This window comes from Dioscorea cayenensis, chromosome 17 (genome assembly GCF_009730915.1).
Source record: "Dioscorea cayenensis subsp. rotundata cultivar TDr96_F1 chromosome 17, TDr96_F1_v2_PseudoChromosome.rev07_lg8_w22 25.fasta, whole genome shotgun sequence".
Lineage (NCBI taxonomy): Eukaryota > Viridiplantae > Streptophyta > Magnoliopsida > Dioscoreales > Dioscoreaceae > Dioscorea > Dioscorea cayenensis.
In genome coordinates this window covers 9,302,949-9,321,657 of record NC_052487.1, presented here as the reverse complement: position 1 = coordinate 9,321,657, position 18,709 = coordinate 9,302,949, and the positions used below count along the sequence as shown (strand labels likewise).

At 31.2% G+C, this 18,709-nt stretch overlaps 1 long non-coding RNA gene and 1 pseudogene across 1 annotated transcript; both read left to right on the top strand.

Annotated features, from left to right (window-relative positions):
• Positions 1 to 5,864: 5,864 nt before the first annotated feature.
• LOC120281541 lies at positions 5,865 to 6,000 on the top strand (annotated as a pseudogene).
• A 2,308-nt stretch (positions 6,001 to 8,308) lies between these two features.
• On the top strand, positions 8,309 to 10,195 carry LOC120280162. Its single transcript, XR_005542263.1, has 3 exons — positions 8,309 to 8,338; positions 8,582 to 8,683; positions 10,154 to 10,195. It is a non-coding gene; the product is annotated as an uncharacterized LOC120280162 (long non-coding RNA).
• The last annotated feature ends 8,514 nt before the right edge of the window (positions 10,196 to 18,709 follow it).

Below are 18,709 nucleotides of genomic sequence, written 5' to 3'. Positions count from 1 at the left end.
CCATCGGCGGCTGGTAATTTTCTTGCGGTGGTCTCCTCTAGGAAAATCCTATGAAATTTCTCCTTGCCACCAGTCTTGGCTACTTTGTCTTCATCTGAATCTTGACAATTATCATCACCATCATCTTGAGCATCAGAAGTGTTTCTAAACATCTGAAAATTTAATTCTTGACCACCTAATTGACCAATCATACCCATTGTATCATGCAACAAAGCTTCCATATTATCAAAACCTCTAAAGTTTCCATGAATAGCCTCTTGTACTTGTGAAGCTTCAAAAATATGGGCTGAAGAAGATGATGCAATATCATTAATAGAAGAAAATTCACCATGACAAACCCAATGAGTGTATCCTCTTAAAAACCCATCACAGATTAAATGCACTTTAGTTTCATCCCTTGTTTGCCATAATGAGTTAACACAATGCTTGCAAGGACACACTATCTTTCCACCAACAGACTCATTATTAAAAGCAAACTCAAGAAATTGATCAACTCCTTCTTGATATTCCCTAGATTGTCTAGGCTTGTACATCCAACTCTTATCCATTAAAGAAAAATAGCACAGCTGAAATAAAAAATGACCAAGTTATTTTTTGCATAAAAAGCATTGGTAGTTATTTTTTGCATTCCTTATGTGTTTCTAAAAGAAAAAAAATACCATGTTGCAAACAAACAAGTATCCTTCATTTGAAATCCAAATTGGATTAGAAAGCCCACATGTGACACTGCACTTATTGGAGTTGCAACAATAGGTGATGTTTAGAAAAAATTAAACTAAGGAAGTAAGCCCGCATGTTTAGAAAATTTTACAAACCTATTTACTAAAATCCATTTGCAATCCAATTACATATGCGGCCCTATTTTAGGGGCCAATAAGGCCTAATTACCGAAGGTACACCAATTTGTTATAATCATTTGCAATACAATAAGGCCTAACAGTAAGAGAAGCGAAGTCTAAAAGCCTTTTTCTTCTCTTACTGTTTCTCTACTTAGTGCTCTTCATTCTATAAACTTTTATAAGTTTCTTGTTCCCTTTGTCTCATTTCATGCCTTGACTATAATTTCATAATAGAGTCATAAACTCATATGCAAGGAAGACAAATACTTATTGCTAGTTCTTATGAAGCAACATCAGAATTAAAAATTTTTAAAAGAAACATAAATAGGCTTTGCAAGTAAAGAACTTAGCATCATCATACATGCAAAATTGAGTTTTTTTCATATGCAAGAAAGACACATACTTATTGCTAGTTCTTATGAAGCAACATCAGAATTAAAAATTTTTAAAAGAAATATAAATAGGCTTTGCAAGTAAAGAACTTAGCATCATCATACATGCAAAATTGAGTTTTTTTCACAGAGTATGAAAAAACTAAATTTTAGCACAATCACTAACCTAGAAATAACACAAAAGAAGAAATCATAATGATTATAGCATTATGGATTTGATTTTATGTTAATACTACTAAATTAGATAATAGAAAAATAAAATGAAGCAAATTATTTAAAAAAAAAAAAAAGCATATGATGATACAAGTGAATACAAGTATTGTAAGAAGTGAAGTTTTCGAAACAAAACAAATTAGTAATAATTTAGTGGTGAGCTTGAAGAGCATTTCTAAGTGTTATATTTTTTCAATATCACAATTTTCAAATAGGTATTTTGAATTTCTAAAACATTTCATGGGCACACAAGTAAAAAAAACACTTGTAAATATAAGATAAAGAATGTATTCAAGAATAGAGGCAAAATTAAAATCACTGTGTTTAAGGTTGCACAAATTATAAATGGAAAATTAGTTACATCAAAAGTAGTTGTTGATCCAATACTGATTATATATATAATTCATTTTACGTTGACCATAAAATCATCCTTGTTTTTATAATTTTTTAATCAAATTTTTTTCCACCATGCCCACCACCTATTTTTCAATAAAATTTAATTATTATTATTATTATTATTATTATTATTATTAAGGTATGCATATATACCATTACATAAATTTGTAACTATAAATTTTGAAGAATTTGAAGGCATATTTATGTTATTATTATAAGGTCGGAGGAATAAAAAGTTAATTAGAAAGAGATAAAGAAAGATGCTTGTCCACCACATTAGTGATCCTTATTAGATGTACTATGTCCACCACTTCAATCAAAAGCATTGTACGGCCATGATTGCAAGTGAGATCCTCGTGATGCACAAGCAGCCGTCCATCTTCATCAAATTCCCCCTTCTTTTTTTTTAATTCTCTCAATATTTATAATATATATATATAATATTATTTCTTATCTCAATAATTAGAGAGTAGTTAATGAAAATTATGTCCCAACAAAGAGGAAATAAAGCAATAACATGATAGAGATAAAAGAGCGAGTGAAGAAGGCTTATTATGTATTTAATTTTTATTAAATTAATTTATGTTAAAGTATTATATTATTAGAACATCAAGATGATGTCTATCAATGGGGGGTGTTAAGAGTAATATAGTACTTTTTATAAGAATAATTAAACAATTTAATATGGGTGTATTTGAGAAAATGTTTATAATAGAAAAGAATAAGTTGGGGTGATGTGGGGATGAGGCTCTATTATTACTCAAAATAGGTGGGTCCCTTTGTAATAACTCTATCCCCATCACTTCCACCCCCTCTTCTCTAATTTTTATTATCAATAATTATTTTTTAAATCAACATGAGAGAAAGAGAAAAATTTAAAAAAAATAAAAAAATAGATTTTTTATTAAAATTATCCGTTTAAAATTCAATTTCCATTATTTATATAAATTATAATAATGTGAACTATTTTCTTTGACCATATGTAAATGGATTATTTTACATATATTACTAATTAATAAATTAATAAAACAATGAAAAAACTAAACTTATTGATAAACTACCTTAATTCTTAAAAAAATGACTGCCTATGTTCTGAATCAGTGACACAAAAAAGTTATTAATCTTTTTGTCTGAATAGATAATTTCAGAAGCCTTAATAAACAACTCTAAAATCAGAGATAAGCAAAGATAATAACCATTCAATTTTCATGATTTGAAACCCAGAGTGGAAAATTTGAAGGCAATAATTTTTGGTTAATGAACATATAGAGCTTACCAAAAGTTCTCCCTTCAAGAACACATTCCAAAGCAAAATCAGAAAGACTGATTAGATCCACAACACCAAAATACTGAAAAAACAAAAAGTAAAAGAAAATAATTCAAACTTATTAAAAATAAGAATAAAAACAAAAAACAAGAACATATCATTTATAAGAACAGAATTGTACCTTTCCTGATTGAACATTTCATTTGAAAATGAAGATCTAGCTCAATGCAATTCTGTTCGTCTTTGAGTCCTTCAGCCCAGGCTCCCAACCAAGTGTAGCACGCAGCCCTGTTGCTGTATATCTGAACAAGCGCAGTACTTCATGAGCCACAACACAAGTGATAGACAACAGATATTCACAATGACATATGACTTGACAGCTTGACCGCTAAACATAAAAATATCCTGGTGATTGGATATGTTAAACTATTAGTAAGCATATTGTCACACAACAAATTTGCAACGTTTTATCACCAACATGATATTGGCAGAATAAAGGATTGGTGGGGAAACAATGAACAATTTGGAACAAAGGTGAATTTTTAACATAGAAGCAATTGTAAAGGAGAGTTCGAATTTGAGATGTTGATCACCTTCAGAAGAAATCCATGATCAAGAACAAGAATAGCTCACCAATGTGGATCACCTTCAGAAGAAATTCCTTAACAGAGTAATGCAATTATTCCTAAACATGTGCCAATTTGAGATGTTGTTCCCAATGAACCTCTATATTTTGTTGGAGAAACCTACAACAGAATAGGAGGCTTAAGATAAAAATGAATTAATTTACATAAACCTAGTCAAAGATAAAATAGGAAAATTAATTTGTCATGTCACAATATGCACATCAATCATAAACCAATCAATAATTATAATCAATAATTATAATCCGAATAATATGCAAACTATCAGTGCAAATGAAAAGCTTGCAACATGCTCTTTTAACAAGCCCAGATCGTGAGAAATCAGACCTGTGGATTGAGAGTAATCAGCATTAACTGTTATTCTTGTTCTTTAGCTAGCAATTTTTTTCCTATTTTTTTAATAATAATATTATAATATAAAATGCCACGCCAGTGAGTGGGTGGACTTACATTTCTCATGGATTCTCATGTGCCAATTCAAGTAAAAGGACTAAAAAATAATGAAACTAAATTGAATGAATTTGTAAAGTTGCGTGCAGCAGGTTTCTGGTTTCGTGTGTATCCCCGTGCACCCACCAGGCCCAGGGATACACTTATATAATATTAAACACCATGTAATGACAACATTCGTGACACTCAACAAAGCCACCAACTTTATTTAAGGTGGATTTCTTGATCAATACTAGGCTTTCTTAATTCATACGTTCCATGTTTTCTTCATACCATGTAACAGGCGCTACACAATTGGGAACAATGAAAATATCAAGCCATGATTTTTGATTGGGCAAAATATCACACTTTGCAATCACAATGCCAGTGATGACCCAGGAAGACTTAGAGAACATGATGTTTATGTTTAACTAAGAAAATTCTTTTGATTTGGATTGGTTTTTACGATTGTGAGAGTTTTTAGCGAGTATTAATTATTATATACAATGGTACCTAATACTTCGAAAGGTTTAATATTTGATTGATTTCAATAATTATAATCCGAATAATATGCAAACTATCAGTATATTTTTTCACACAAATTTTTTTTTTTTTAAATATAATCCCAACCTTTAAAATATAATATAATCCGAATAATATGCAAACTATCAGTACAAATGGCAAATTTCCTAGTCACCAATTATGTTTGATAATATTATCAGATCAACCATGTATTATTTACAACAATAGTTGATGTTATTTAATTGGGCCATGTAAATGTTTAGTCTAATCCATGATCTTGGGAAACCAAATGGCAAATTTCCTAGTCACCAATTATGTTGGATTATATTATCAGATCAACCATGTATTATTTACAACAATAGTGGATGTTTTGGAGGTCAACAAAATAGGCCGTTATAATGTTTTGGCAGTCAACTATATCGAATTTGAGATGTTGATCACCTTCAGAAGAAATCCATGATCAAGAACAAGAATAGCTCACCAATGTGGATCACTTTCAGAAGAAATCCATCATCAAGAACAAGAATAGCTCACCAATGTGGATCACCTTCAGAAGAAATTCCTTAACAGAGTGATGCAATTATTCGTAAACATGTGCCAATTTGAGATGTTGTTCCCAATGAACCTCTATATTTTGTTGGAGAAACCAACAACATAATAGGAGGCTTAAGATAAAAATGAATTAGTTTACATAAACCTAGTCAAAGCTATGCAGAAACAAAGTTTCTCTATACATTCTGGATAGATCACTACACCAATTTTCAGTTTTAGAAGCAGTTTATTAGAGGGGGTTTTTAAAAACCGACTCCATAATTATGGTTTGATTTTTTTTTTATTAAACTATACAACCGGTTTACAAAAACCCCCTCAAATTAAAAAAAAAACCCTCTCTCTCTCCTACTTTCTCTCTCTCTCTCTATCTCTCTCTCTTTCCACTCAATCACTCACACGGTCGCCGCCGGGTGTTGATCTTCGCCGCACCGCCGCGCTGCCGAGCACTCACTCACACGATCGCCGCCGGGCGCTGATCTTCGACGCACCGAAGCACCCCGCCCGATGAGTCCTAAACCCCTCGATCTTCCCTTCATTCCCTCGGTCTCCGGCCCGATGTTGAGGCGCGGAATTGGTTTTTCCTTTTGCCCTTAGATTTCTAGGTTTTAATATACCTTTCTCGGCCTTTTGGCTAAGATCAAGTGTAGTGATTCTAGGTTTTTAGATTATGGATAGATTTTTTTATGAATGTGGTTCTGCATTGCTTCACTGCCGTTGGACCTTCAGCACTAGCCGTCGGAGCTTGATCTGAGGAAAACCTGCTGGCCATGATCGGGATCTCTCTCTCTTGAGAAATCTAAGCTTCTTTTTGAGGAATTTTTTTCGGGGTTTTTCTGAAATTATTTTTGATAATTGGGGATTTTTTTCTTTTTATTTATTTTTTTATTTTTGAGAGATCTAAGCGTTTGTAGAGCCATTTTCATTTGTTTAAAAAAATTTTTAGCTAGCACTGGGTGTATCTAATTATGGGGTTTTTTTCCTTATTTTTTTGGGATCTTCTTTGTTGATTTTTATTTTTATTTTTTTGTTTTTTTATAGTGATTCCACTTATTTTTGATCATTTGGTTTCCATTTTTTTGTGGGAGTTGTTTTAAAGTTTATCTTGTAATTGAGTGATGTAGTCCCCGATTTAGTTTTTAAAGGTCTATGCATGGACCTATTGTTAGATCTATGCTTTTTGATATGATTTTTGTAATTGAGTGATGTAGTCCACGATTTAGTTTTTTTAATACAGACTTGATTACATTTCTGATCTAGTTGTCAGATATACAAATTACCCATTTCTTGAATCTAAAGCTAAGTACCTATTTACTATCTTGAATATGTATAATCTTTTTAACATGCTTGGTCTTTGTTCTCCTTGCTTGTTAAAGAACTTCATTAATTTTCCCAAAATTGACATAAAGAGGTGATCATCAATCTAGACCTTAAAGTAAATAGAATTTAGGAATAAGTGAAGAATCTAGAAGTTGGCCATTAGTTGTCAGATACAAAGATTACCCATTTCTTTAATCTAATGCTTAGTGCCGATTTACTACTTACTATCTTGAATATGATTTAGAATTTTTTTTTAACATAGTTTGTCTCTGTTTACTATTTCTAATTGCTTATTGAATAACTTCATTAATTTTGATGGTTCCTGAAATTGTCACAAAGATATGATCATCATTCTAAACCTTAAAGTAAAGGGAATTTAGCACTAGATGAAGAATCTAAAAGCTGGCCATTATAGAAGTCATCTATGTGTAAAGGTAATTTTGGGTTCCACGTCCATCTGCGTCGGAAATGCTAATAAATGAGGTGGTCCTGTAAAGGTTCTATGAGATCGGCTTTTTCTTTATATACAAATGTGATCAATTCTCATTGGTGGTATGAGATCGGCTTTTTCATTGGTGTCTAAAGAACAAGCAATTGATCTCCATGTTCTCTTTTTCCTGTCTGTCAACACTTGTCATCTAGTTTTTGCTTGCCCTGCGATATCGTCTCCAAGAATCAACATGTTTGAAGTTGAACAGATTCTATTTGACCATATGATTTGCGACACTAGTAACAGAACAATCAAAATGTAAGTTCTCTTTTTTTATTTGGATTTATTAAAGTGTTCTCCAATTCAACAAATTGCACAAGAACAAGTACGTGATGGATTGTAAAAAAAAAAATGGTTACAATGAAGAACTTTCGTTGTTTTGCTTTCTTCCTTTTTTATCATGGAAGAATACTAAAGATTAATTTAAAGGCAAGGCCAATGGCACATTCGTCATTGGCTGTGTTCCATTAGTTATTATTTGATCAGCTTCGAGCTATGAGGATTAAGCAGGACCCCTTGAAAAAGTATTCGACTAATCTATATACAAGACGATATAATGCATTATATTATGCTTTGGATGGTGCAAAAGTATTAGAATGAGTTTCATACTTTGAGTCAAATCCTAGGAATCAGAGGGTCCCTCACGTCCGGAAATTTTAGTTAAGTGAAAGTAGGGAGAAAAGGATCAAATACCTCAATGTTTGAATCATGCTATAGGTCAACAGTGTAGTATAAATAGAACTCGCCGTCTTTCTTTTCCTTTATTTTCTTCTTCTGTTTGTTGTCCTGCTTATCGGTTTCATTATATTTATCACTGGAAAGCATAGCACATTGCCATATATGAAGAAACGTGACTGTTATGAACAGCTTAATTTAATCAAGCTTGCATGACAATAAAACATCAGAAAAAGAGAATCCAGAAAGTTACACAATAGAGCTAGAAGAACATTTAGTAACCATAAGCAACGCATCATTCATATACAATCTGGCAGTCATTGACATACAGAAAATTTCTTCTGAAGGTGAGCCACATTGGTGATACTGACTTTTGGCAGTCATTGACTTGCAAGGAGAGGTTAAAGTATGAAATTGATACACTTCAAACAAGATTAGATGGATTTGACATGAATTTTTTAAATAAAAGAAATTGATATTCCAGGTCTTATTTTCTACAAAGAACTCTTCCATTGATGTCTATTGCGAGAATTTTGCGGGTGTTTGAATATCATCTTTCGCTCGCGATTCGATGAAAGAAGTTGAACTTGTTGAAGTTGAAGGTAGGTGATTCATAATGCTCGGATCATCTTTGGTAGTAGGTACAAGACTAATATAGACATAAATGTTCATAAATAAAGTTCTACCGGATGTTACTTTCGCTTCAGATAATTCAATACCTTCATTGTGCACAACCGTTTTGGTTCTTTCACAGACTATTCTCCTGCAGCAAGATATTACTTGCTGTTTCTTGCCGACATTTTTACTGTTGTATTCATAGACTGTATTATTCATTCTATATGCAGGAGAAATCAGAACAAGAATTTCAAAGAAGTCCTCAAGAGTGACTGCCATTTGACAACCAGACATGAACCATCTGGCGATTTTCTCTAATTGTTAATCAACAGGTACCACGCATTACTTTGTTTATATTATATCATTTGAAATGATTCTTTTGAAACCTCATCATTTTACATATTTTGAAACCTCATCAAAGCTGAGAAACATTGAAATCCAAGTCTTTCTTGTTGTTTTTCTTTTAAGTGTGTCCACTATTTTGCTGTTCCTTTGAATAAAGGTTGAAAGTGAAGTGGTAACGCTCTTGAATTATTAGCAGTGAATATAATAAATTACTATCACTATTCAGACTTGCAATCTTGATTGAATGATAAAACATAGCCTATAAATTTGACATAAAGGATGAAAGTGAACATCATAGATTAAGAAAAAAAAATAATCAAAGTGGCCAATTAGATCATTCTTACTTTCTTCTTACTTTCATCTTTCTTTTCAGCAGGATCGTTTCTCAACTTTGATGTTATGTTATTTCACTTGATGCCTGACTCTTTCCTTTCCTATCTGTCCAAGTGTGTTTCAATGGAATACTATGCTTAACTGTGACACATTTGCATAAAAAATTCTTTCAATCTTTCATCATATGTTGAATTTTTTTCAATATTAAAGTAGAAAAATTCTGCTTCTCTTTTGCTATATCATGTCTGTTACATCGAGGTGCATAGCTTCCGCACTAAGTTTTTAACTTTGTTGAAAATAAAAAAATAGAGATCATTTCATCGTTCAAGTCCCTCTGCGTCATTTTTGTCGCTGTGAACACAATGAATTATGCAGATACCATAACTCATGCTAAACAAAAAAAAAAACATTCAGATTTTTCCATTTCTCCGAACATTGTTTTAGAACAGTGGATTTATACAGTGTGATGTTATGAGAATTAAGTCTACACTCTAATATGATGGTGACTTTGTGATGCAATTTCATACATCCTTTCACTTCACTTCAGTTTATAAAATAAAGCTGCCAGAGAAAATAGAAGATGATGATTTTGATTATGCAGTTTAAACAAACCCATTCACATTCAGAAATATACTGTAATTACACACCTCAAATATAGATATGAATCATGTCTCTATGTAGCTCAAAACAATGTAAAATTATATAAAACAGTAAAGAAAGACAAAATATGTGCTAGATATTAAAGAAAATCAGAGTCAAATTGTCCTTGAGATATAGGTCGAAACACCTGTCTGAAATCTCTTGAGCATTTTTAATTGGGGATGATAATAGTCAAGGCCATGTTTGCGTATGATCATGTCTCTTATCTAAAATAATATGTGTGGCATGTCTTTGTTGCTTTAAAGGAAAACAAAAAACTATTGGAGTCAATTGCAAGTGAGTCATAGCTGTGGCAGATTAGTTAATTCCTGTCAATGTGTTCATGGTTTTCAAAATGGCATAGGTGATGAGGTTTTAACATAGTTAATTTATGTTTAGCGGTCAAGCTGTCAAGTCATATGTCATTGTGAATATCTATTGTCTATCACTTGTGTTGTGGCTCATGAAGTACTGCGCTTGTTCAGATATACAACAACAGGGCTGTGTGCTACACTTGGTTGGGAGGTTGGGCTGAAGGACGCAAAGACGCACAGAATTGCCATGTTCTTATAAATGACATGTTCTTGTTTTTTGTTTTTATTTTTATTTTTAATAAGTTTGAATTATTTTCTTTTACTTTTTGTTTTTTCAGTATCTTGGTGTTGTAGATCTAATCAGTCTTTCTGATTTTGCTTTGGACGGTGTTCTTGAAGGGAGAACTTTTGGTAAGCTCTATATGTTCATTAACCAAAAATTATTGCCTTCAAATTTTCTACTCTGGTTTTCAAATCATGAAAATTGAATGGTTATTATCTTTGTTTATCTCTAATTTTAGAGTTGTTTATTCAAATGCCATACAAATAAAAAAGCATGTCATACCTCACCATTACATTTAGAGCATTGCATACCACCCTGACCATCATGAAATGAAAAATTCATTAAAAATATGTAAGAGTAAAGTTTAATTTGTACATTTGTGGCTAACATGCCTAGCCACTAGCATTCCACCATTGTTTACTGATGTCAGGGTCTAGGCATTAGAAATGGGGTGCGCTGGAAAAACCATGCATTATATATATATATATATATATATATATACGCACTGCAGGAAGCATGGTTCGATTGGAAATAAAGACAACACTATGGGAATTTGCCTAGCATCAAATCATTCTTATGAATTAAAAATAATTTACATGAAAGTTTCAACTTCAAATCAATCAATTTGGAATACCATAAAGAACCAAATGCCTTAATGGTAAATAGACCAATTTTTAATTAAATTATGAAGAACAAATCTCACCTTAAATTGCATGAAATTGATGTGCTACCACATCTTGTGCAAACATAACTGCTTAGCACGTCATCGTTTTTATTTCATGATTTTCAAATCATGAAAATCTCATTATTTGTTCAATCATCTTTTAGATGAGATAGGCTAACTAAACCAGAAAAGTCAAGAAGTGTAGGCTTTTTTTTTAATATATATTTGGAAGGTTATAGTTATTTTTTTATATTTTTATTAAACACAAATTCTCCATTGTTGATGCATTTATGTATAGAAAAATTGTTTGTTCTCTTGGCCAATCACAAGTCTGCCTTTCAAAAAAGAACTGAGAGAGATTTGTGGATTACTGACATTTGAATTTCCCAACTCTTTTTTCATTAAAATATATATATATATATATAATTAATTAATTTTCTTTTTTTAATTTTTTATTAGTTTCCATTTCTAATGAGATATAAAATCCTATTAAAGGTTGGTAACAAACTCTATTTAGTTTGGTGCTTGAGGCTCTTCATAGATCATCAATAAAAGCTATAGTATTTTTTACCAACAACCAAAAAGTGCTCCCTGACTTACAATTATTATAAAAATTAATGAATAATCTGAGTGTTGAACAAGTATTTGTTAAGAAATAAGAATAAATGCGAGCGGGTTTCAAATATCATTTTTCGAGAACCACTTTTAATTAAATTAACATCCCACGCATATAATGTCTGAGATGGATACATGTAAAGCTTAATATGTTAATTTAATTATCTAATATGATACTTATGTATATCTTCAACAATACCAAAAACCCACAAAACTAAATAAAAAAATCTATAATTTGTTTAAGACAACCAAATTTCTATTGCTTGAGTTTTAATAATATAGCTTTTATATATTTAATAGTTTTGTGAATAAAAATAATATTGATGAACACTCATCAGTGGTTTCAAATATATTTGCAAATTTTATTTGTTTAATTAGCAATAATTCATCATTTCCTAAGAAACAATTGTCAAGTCATTTTTTATTTTTGTGTTCGATGAATGTGAAGCATAAATTAATTAAAAAAAACTGTTTATAACTTATAAGTTATTAATCATGCCGAACTTTTTATTTTTCATATATATATATATATATACACATGAGAGTTTCCATTACATATGTATTTATTAAACTGTGACTTTCTTACCTGTATGCTTATATCTTGCAGCCACAATATTTTACAGAAGTTGTGATATAATGCATGAAGTATCTCTTTTTAAAATACCATCTACAAATTTCATTCAATTGTCAGAATCTAAATCTAATAACTGCTTCGAGTTAATTGTCTTCTCAGTTCATACACATCTCTTCTAGCGTTTTGAATGGTGGGCCTTATGAGTGGTTCAAGTATATGTGCTGAAAAAGATATCTAATTTAATTGATATTCATAGCAGACACAAAAATCTAAGTATAGACTTCATTTGATGTGCCTATCTTTTCTTGTGCCTTGGTTGCCTTCATGATTACAAGATCGGGAAGTCAAGTGAGAAGCATGCAAATAATTTTGTAAAATCATGTCACTATTATTTATTTGACAATATTTACTTTTGCTGGAAAAACTTGTTAAAATATGCAACCTCATATATTAGCTCAAGGCTTGTGCAACTGCTGCTTACACTCAGTAAATGAGCTTTAGTTTCAAAAACTGTGTTTGAAAACCTGGCTATGCTTTAATGATGGAAAAGAAGGTAGCTCATGTCGAAAGTGCCAAGGTTTGTGACAAAGACTAGCATCCTGGTAAATAAGGTATTCTTCTCGAGTTTTTCATGTATCCGATTTTATGTGTATGCTTTTTGGAACAATATTTGCAAGGATGCATGAACTCACTGAGAAGCTTTTCTTTTCATTTTAAGTTGATAGATCGGTTGAAGTTTGTTAGTTTATGGCTTCTATGCACTCTGGTGGTGATGCTAATTAATAATACTACGCATTTTTTTATTTAACTTTTTATACTTTAACTGGAGGAGTGTATATGTTTTTTTCGTTCTCTGCAGATCCTTTTTTTAAGTATCCTCCTGGTAAACGATTAGCAATGACGGAGAAGGACTTGCTCGCCTTTTTGCTTCCCTGGAGGTGTTAAGGTTAATGTGTCTGTTTGTTTGACCTACTTATAACTTTATTATTTGAAATTTTTAATCTAATATTTTGTGTACCATTAGTGGTAGTCGCAGAAATCTGGTTTAGGTTTTTCATTAATGTAGACCCAATGTTCAGCGCATATATCTGTATTATAGATTCCTGACTACTGTTTAACATTTGGTTATTGTTGCTTCTTGAAGTTGTAATTACTGTTGGTGGTAAAAATGATTCAATGTCCTTGAGTCTCATGTTATACCTTCTTAAATTACTTTATAATTTTTTGCTTATCTTTTAAATTATAGTCCTTCTTAAATTACTTTATAATTTTAAATTATAGTCCTTTTTGAAATTCAATTTCCTTGAGTCTCATGTTCTGCCGGATTTCATGTTGCAGGCTCGTCTATTGGATTTTTTTTTAATGTTTTTGCAGATTTTGGAGAATTCATGGTTAAAGATCAAGAGGGTTGAAGATGAAGATACATGAAGCTTTTTTACTTTGTGTAATTAACTCAAAAAATATTTTGTAATGAAAGTACATAAATAGTGTAAACCTCTTACATTTTGTTATTAGTCAAAAAACATTGCACTTTAACTCATAACATGTAAATAAAGGTCAATGAAATTGAATTTAGGGTATTTTTGAATGTAATGAAAAGTTTATGTTTTTGATTTACAGGTTCAACAAATTTATTTATTATTAATAGGAAAAAAATTAAAATTGAATTCAATAACAAATTTAGAGGTATTTATAACCACCTCTAAAAGTATAAACATGGAAGAAATTAATAGCTATAGAGGCGGTTATAACCGCCTCTTCCACTTATAATTTTTAGAGGTGGTTATAACCACCTCTAAAACTATTCAGAATTAATGAAAAATTAGTAGATATAGAGGTGGCGGTTATAACCGCCTCTACAATTTATAATTTTTAGAAGTGATTATAACCGCCTCTAAAGCTATTAAAGAACAATGAAAACTTAGTAGTTATAGAGGCGGTTATAACCGCCTCTAAAACTATTGAAGGGTAATGAAAACTTAGTAGCTATAGAGGCGGTTATAACCGCCTCTACTCTTCTTATTAAAAACTGCTTCCCTAAATAAAACTTACCCCAACGGTTGATAGAAACCGGATCTAAAGTATAGAGCCGGCTTGATACGAGGCGGTTTAGGGGCGGGTAAAAAAAACAACACTATACCTATAGAGGCGGTTATAACCGCCTCTATAGGGCTTTGAAACCGCCTCAAAAACACTTTTTTGGTGTAGTGGATACAATTGAGCAATTCAATTTCTTTTTCATTCAAAGCTATGCAGACTTCTTTGACACAAAAAAGGTGCACCTAGTAAGTTCTAAACGATGCCATGAACTGAAGCAGTTCAAAACAAATTCAATAATCACAAAGTGCTATTACAATTCAAGTTCATATATAGGTTGGCTTTCCAAGCCAAAAAATATTCTATCTCAGTTCACCTAAAATTTGAAAATAATAGCAGGTCATCCAATCTGGTGCATGACAAGCAAAAGATATGTGAAAGTATTGCAGCTTCAAACCATCACTTATGTCATTAGAAATCATAGGACATGCATGCTTCATAGATTGGACAATCAACAAATTGACAAGAAATTAAATGCCTGAAATCTACAGCCCCAGAAACAAGCATTATTTTGTTTAACAAAATGGTCCTTCAAATAGGTCATGCATCATCTTACACATTTATTCATCTTTGTTCTAGTTTGGAAGAAGAGCATTTTACAAAGTCTAATCAGCCAATTCTTTTACCGCATTGTTAAATACTAACTTGAAACATGATCTCATCCTGAAATTTTTCAGCAAGTCCAGAAAGTAAGATACATAAATGTATGACAACAAACAAGTAAGATCTTCAAGTTTTTCACATATATCACTTCTACTAACTGCTAAAATTCCACAGTGAAAAACAACAAGTGAACAAAAATTCGTCATCTTGGTCCTTCAGTACGAAAATACAATTAAATACATGATTTCAATCTTCCATGCTCCATGTTCTTCATTATCATTAAAACAATAAAAGAATTCCGCATTACAATAACTCATCATAAAATCACTAGAGAAATCATTAGATTAATCAAAATCTGGGTCCAATCCGATCATAAGAAAAAAAAATTCAAATCAATCCATCAGAATTGGATCTCCAGACCTGATCGTTGGCAGGATTCTCCTTCAAGGAACTCTGTGAGAACTGGGAGAACCTGCATCAAAGGATAACCCAAGACAATCAATGGATGGCGAATTGAGAGAAGAGTAAGAAGAAGGGGAAGGAGAAGAGAGACGAGACCTTCTCGGCGGAGCAACGAGTGGAGAAGTGGGTAATGGCTGCGGAGCTACAATGGGATTGCTCTCTTGAGAGAGACCGCGTTAGGATGCGGGGTTTGTCGAGAGTTAGCGGCAAAGAGGGGTGTGGTGGCGCTAGGAGTGAGGTTTATCGGGAGTTAGGGCGAGAGAGAAATCCGGGTTTCTCGGTTGGGGAATTAGGGCACACACGCCTGAGAGAGTTGGGGAATTAGGGCGCACATGCGTGAGAGAGAGAGAGAGAGAGGGTTTTTAATTATTTTTTTAAAACAAAATTAATATAGAAGGGTTTAACTAAACCGGCTCTAAAAACATGGAAAAAAATATTCTATTTTATTATAGAGGGGGTTTTTTAAAACCCCTCTATTTTACTGCCTCTAAAACCCAAAAATGATGTAGTGTACCTCTCTAGTCTTATCCTACCCTTATCATGTAAAGAAACGATGTGATTAAATTAATTTTGTGCCTTTAATATAAAGAAATGAATTTCTTTATTTATGAAATATTTTGAAGATCATTATTTAATTTAATTATTATAATTAAATATTTAGAAATTTCCATCATAATAATTCAAAATAATAAGAACACTACAAAACAAGAAAAATACAAAACTCAAAACAAAAACAATATAACTATTAGTTCTACAAACGTAAACATAAATTACAAAACACAAATAAGATGGATTGAGTTGCTTGAATTGCCTGAACATCATTACTTAAAATCCTTTTTGATTATACCATGTTTTTAATTTTCAGCAGGCTAGCATATATCATTAAAGTTTGCCTTTTACTACCTTTAGTCCAGACATCTAATCATCTCCTCTATTTCAATGGATCACAAAACAAACCGTTTATAATTTCATATGTTATGCATGTTTTAACCCAAACAAATTAATATACCAGAAAGTAATTTGTTGTTAGCAAACCCTACTGACTCGTAATAATAGTAATATATTAGTATAATTTAAAAATATTAAACAATTTTGTTATTTGTCTCAATTAGTCTATTGTTTAGATTTATATTGATTTATTTAACTAACTCATCTGAGAAATTTTCATTATTTATAGCACTGCCACGAGTATGGTCTGGGGTCTTTGTTACAATATCCCTTGAAAGTGAAAAACCAATAATATTGAAATAATAAAGAAACATGACTAAATAATTTGAAAATAATTATCAAAAGCCAAGGAAAGTATCTTCCTTAAACGTATTAAAATTGTATGTTTTATAAACTGATATACAATTGATTTCCTCAAATATCTTACTGCTTATAAACTATAAGGAATTTACTAATCATTATACTAAAGAGTTAATTGCATTATAGAGTAGAACAACCACCATTGCGTTAAATACTTTTCAAATTTCATGCCTAAATGACATTCAATGCAAATGTTGTGTATATCAAATTATAACAGAAACGAACTGTTAAACTCTTTCAACTAAAAAATAGAATTTGCACAATATATATATACACACATATGAATATGTTGTCTTGTGTTACCTGATTTGCAGAAACTTTGACTCTAGGATCACTTGAGGTAATGTAAATAGTATTTTTATCAAATATATTTATTTTAGTTCCCAACTTTATTCCTATTTATTTTTTTTATTTTTATTCACAAAATATATAAAAATTAAAAAAATAAAATTATGTGTGCGTCAAACGTGGCCGTGTTTGCCACAGGCGGTTGGCCAAACATGGAGAACGGGCATGACCCTTGTGGACATTTAGGGCCCATTTAGTGGACATAATAAGAACGATAAGATATGATAGATTATCATATGCTACTACTGTCCTTTGTTTGGTGTGCCAAGAGGATATGATAGTCTTATCTTGTTGGCCACTTTATCATGTCGGCCATATGATAATGAATCATATGGGTGGAGTCAAGATAGAAACAGGTAGGATATGATAAAAAAATAAATTTACTTTTTTTTGTTGCCCTATTATTTTGTTTGTCTCCCTTATCTAGTGTTTCATTATATCTCTTCTTTTTTATTTTTTTAATCACGATGCTTGGGACAAGAAGCTTGTCAACAACAAAATAGAACACTTATTTCACTATTTTAAAAAGAATTTTACACATTTAGAGTGGTTAAAAAGTTTCTCCATCAATCTTCGTGTTTGAGCAAATTATTTTTCATTTAAATCTTTTTTTAATCATATCTTATTTTTAGTTTCTCTAGTCTGATGATTTTTTTTTCAAATTGATTTTGATTTGATCTATTTATTTTCTATTAATGACTTTGTTACTCTAGCTTTATGACATGTTGATGATTTTGTGTATGATTTTCTCTGAGAAAATAAGTATTGACTATAATTTTTGCAAGTTGGTGATATTGTAATTTATATATTTGTCGACCTTATTTATAAGTTATTTACTTTTTAAAATTTAAAATATACCGATAAATAAATCATTAAGGAAAAAATTAAAAAAAAAAGTCAATTTAAAAAATATATATATAACTATATTATAAAGGGTAATTTTGCCCATTTACATACCATTCATATCATATCTTGTCATTATTCGGTCCACTTTAGACATAAAATATAATAACAAAATGCTATCTAATGGTTTATCTGGTGCGCATCAAACATCTGATAAGATATGAGCTTATCATGCCCATATTCTTTCCTACTCTTATCCAGTCATCATATCATATCCATCCATATCCTATCCAACGGGCATTTACTGTGGTGGACAAGGCTATTAAATTGAAATAAAAAATAAAATTTTTAAAAATTCTAAAAAGTCAAAAGAATTTCAAATTTTCTAAAAAATTTCAAAAAAAATCTAAAAGATAAATAAACTAATTATTTGAATAAAAAAATCAAAAAATTTTATTAATATTAAACCATCACTCATATCATAAATAGGGAAAATTATTTAAAAATCCTTTGAAAGTTTCAGTTTTCCTCTGCAATCCCTCTGACATTTGCACTTCTCATTTAGTCCCTCCTTTTTATCTAGATTCCTTTTGAGTTCCTGCCGTAACATTCGTTAAATGATTTTATATCTAATGGCAGAAATGCCCATCTTTTCCTCCCGCCCAATCACATCAGCTTTATGGTAGGTAATGGCAGAAGACTTCATCTTCATCCTCTGTCTCTTGTTCTTCTTCTCCTGTTCTTCTTCTCCTTGTCGGTGTTTTTCTTCTTTACCTCTTTCTTTCTGTTGTTGAAGTAAGCAACATCTTCATTCCTGTTGTTCGGTTTTGTCAGGGTTGTAGTTCAGTTTAGCCTTTTTTTTTAATTGATGGGTTTCTCCAATGTTTATACATGTGTTAGTCACCATGGAGATATTCTGTGTTATGGCTC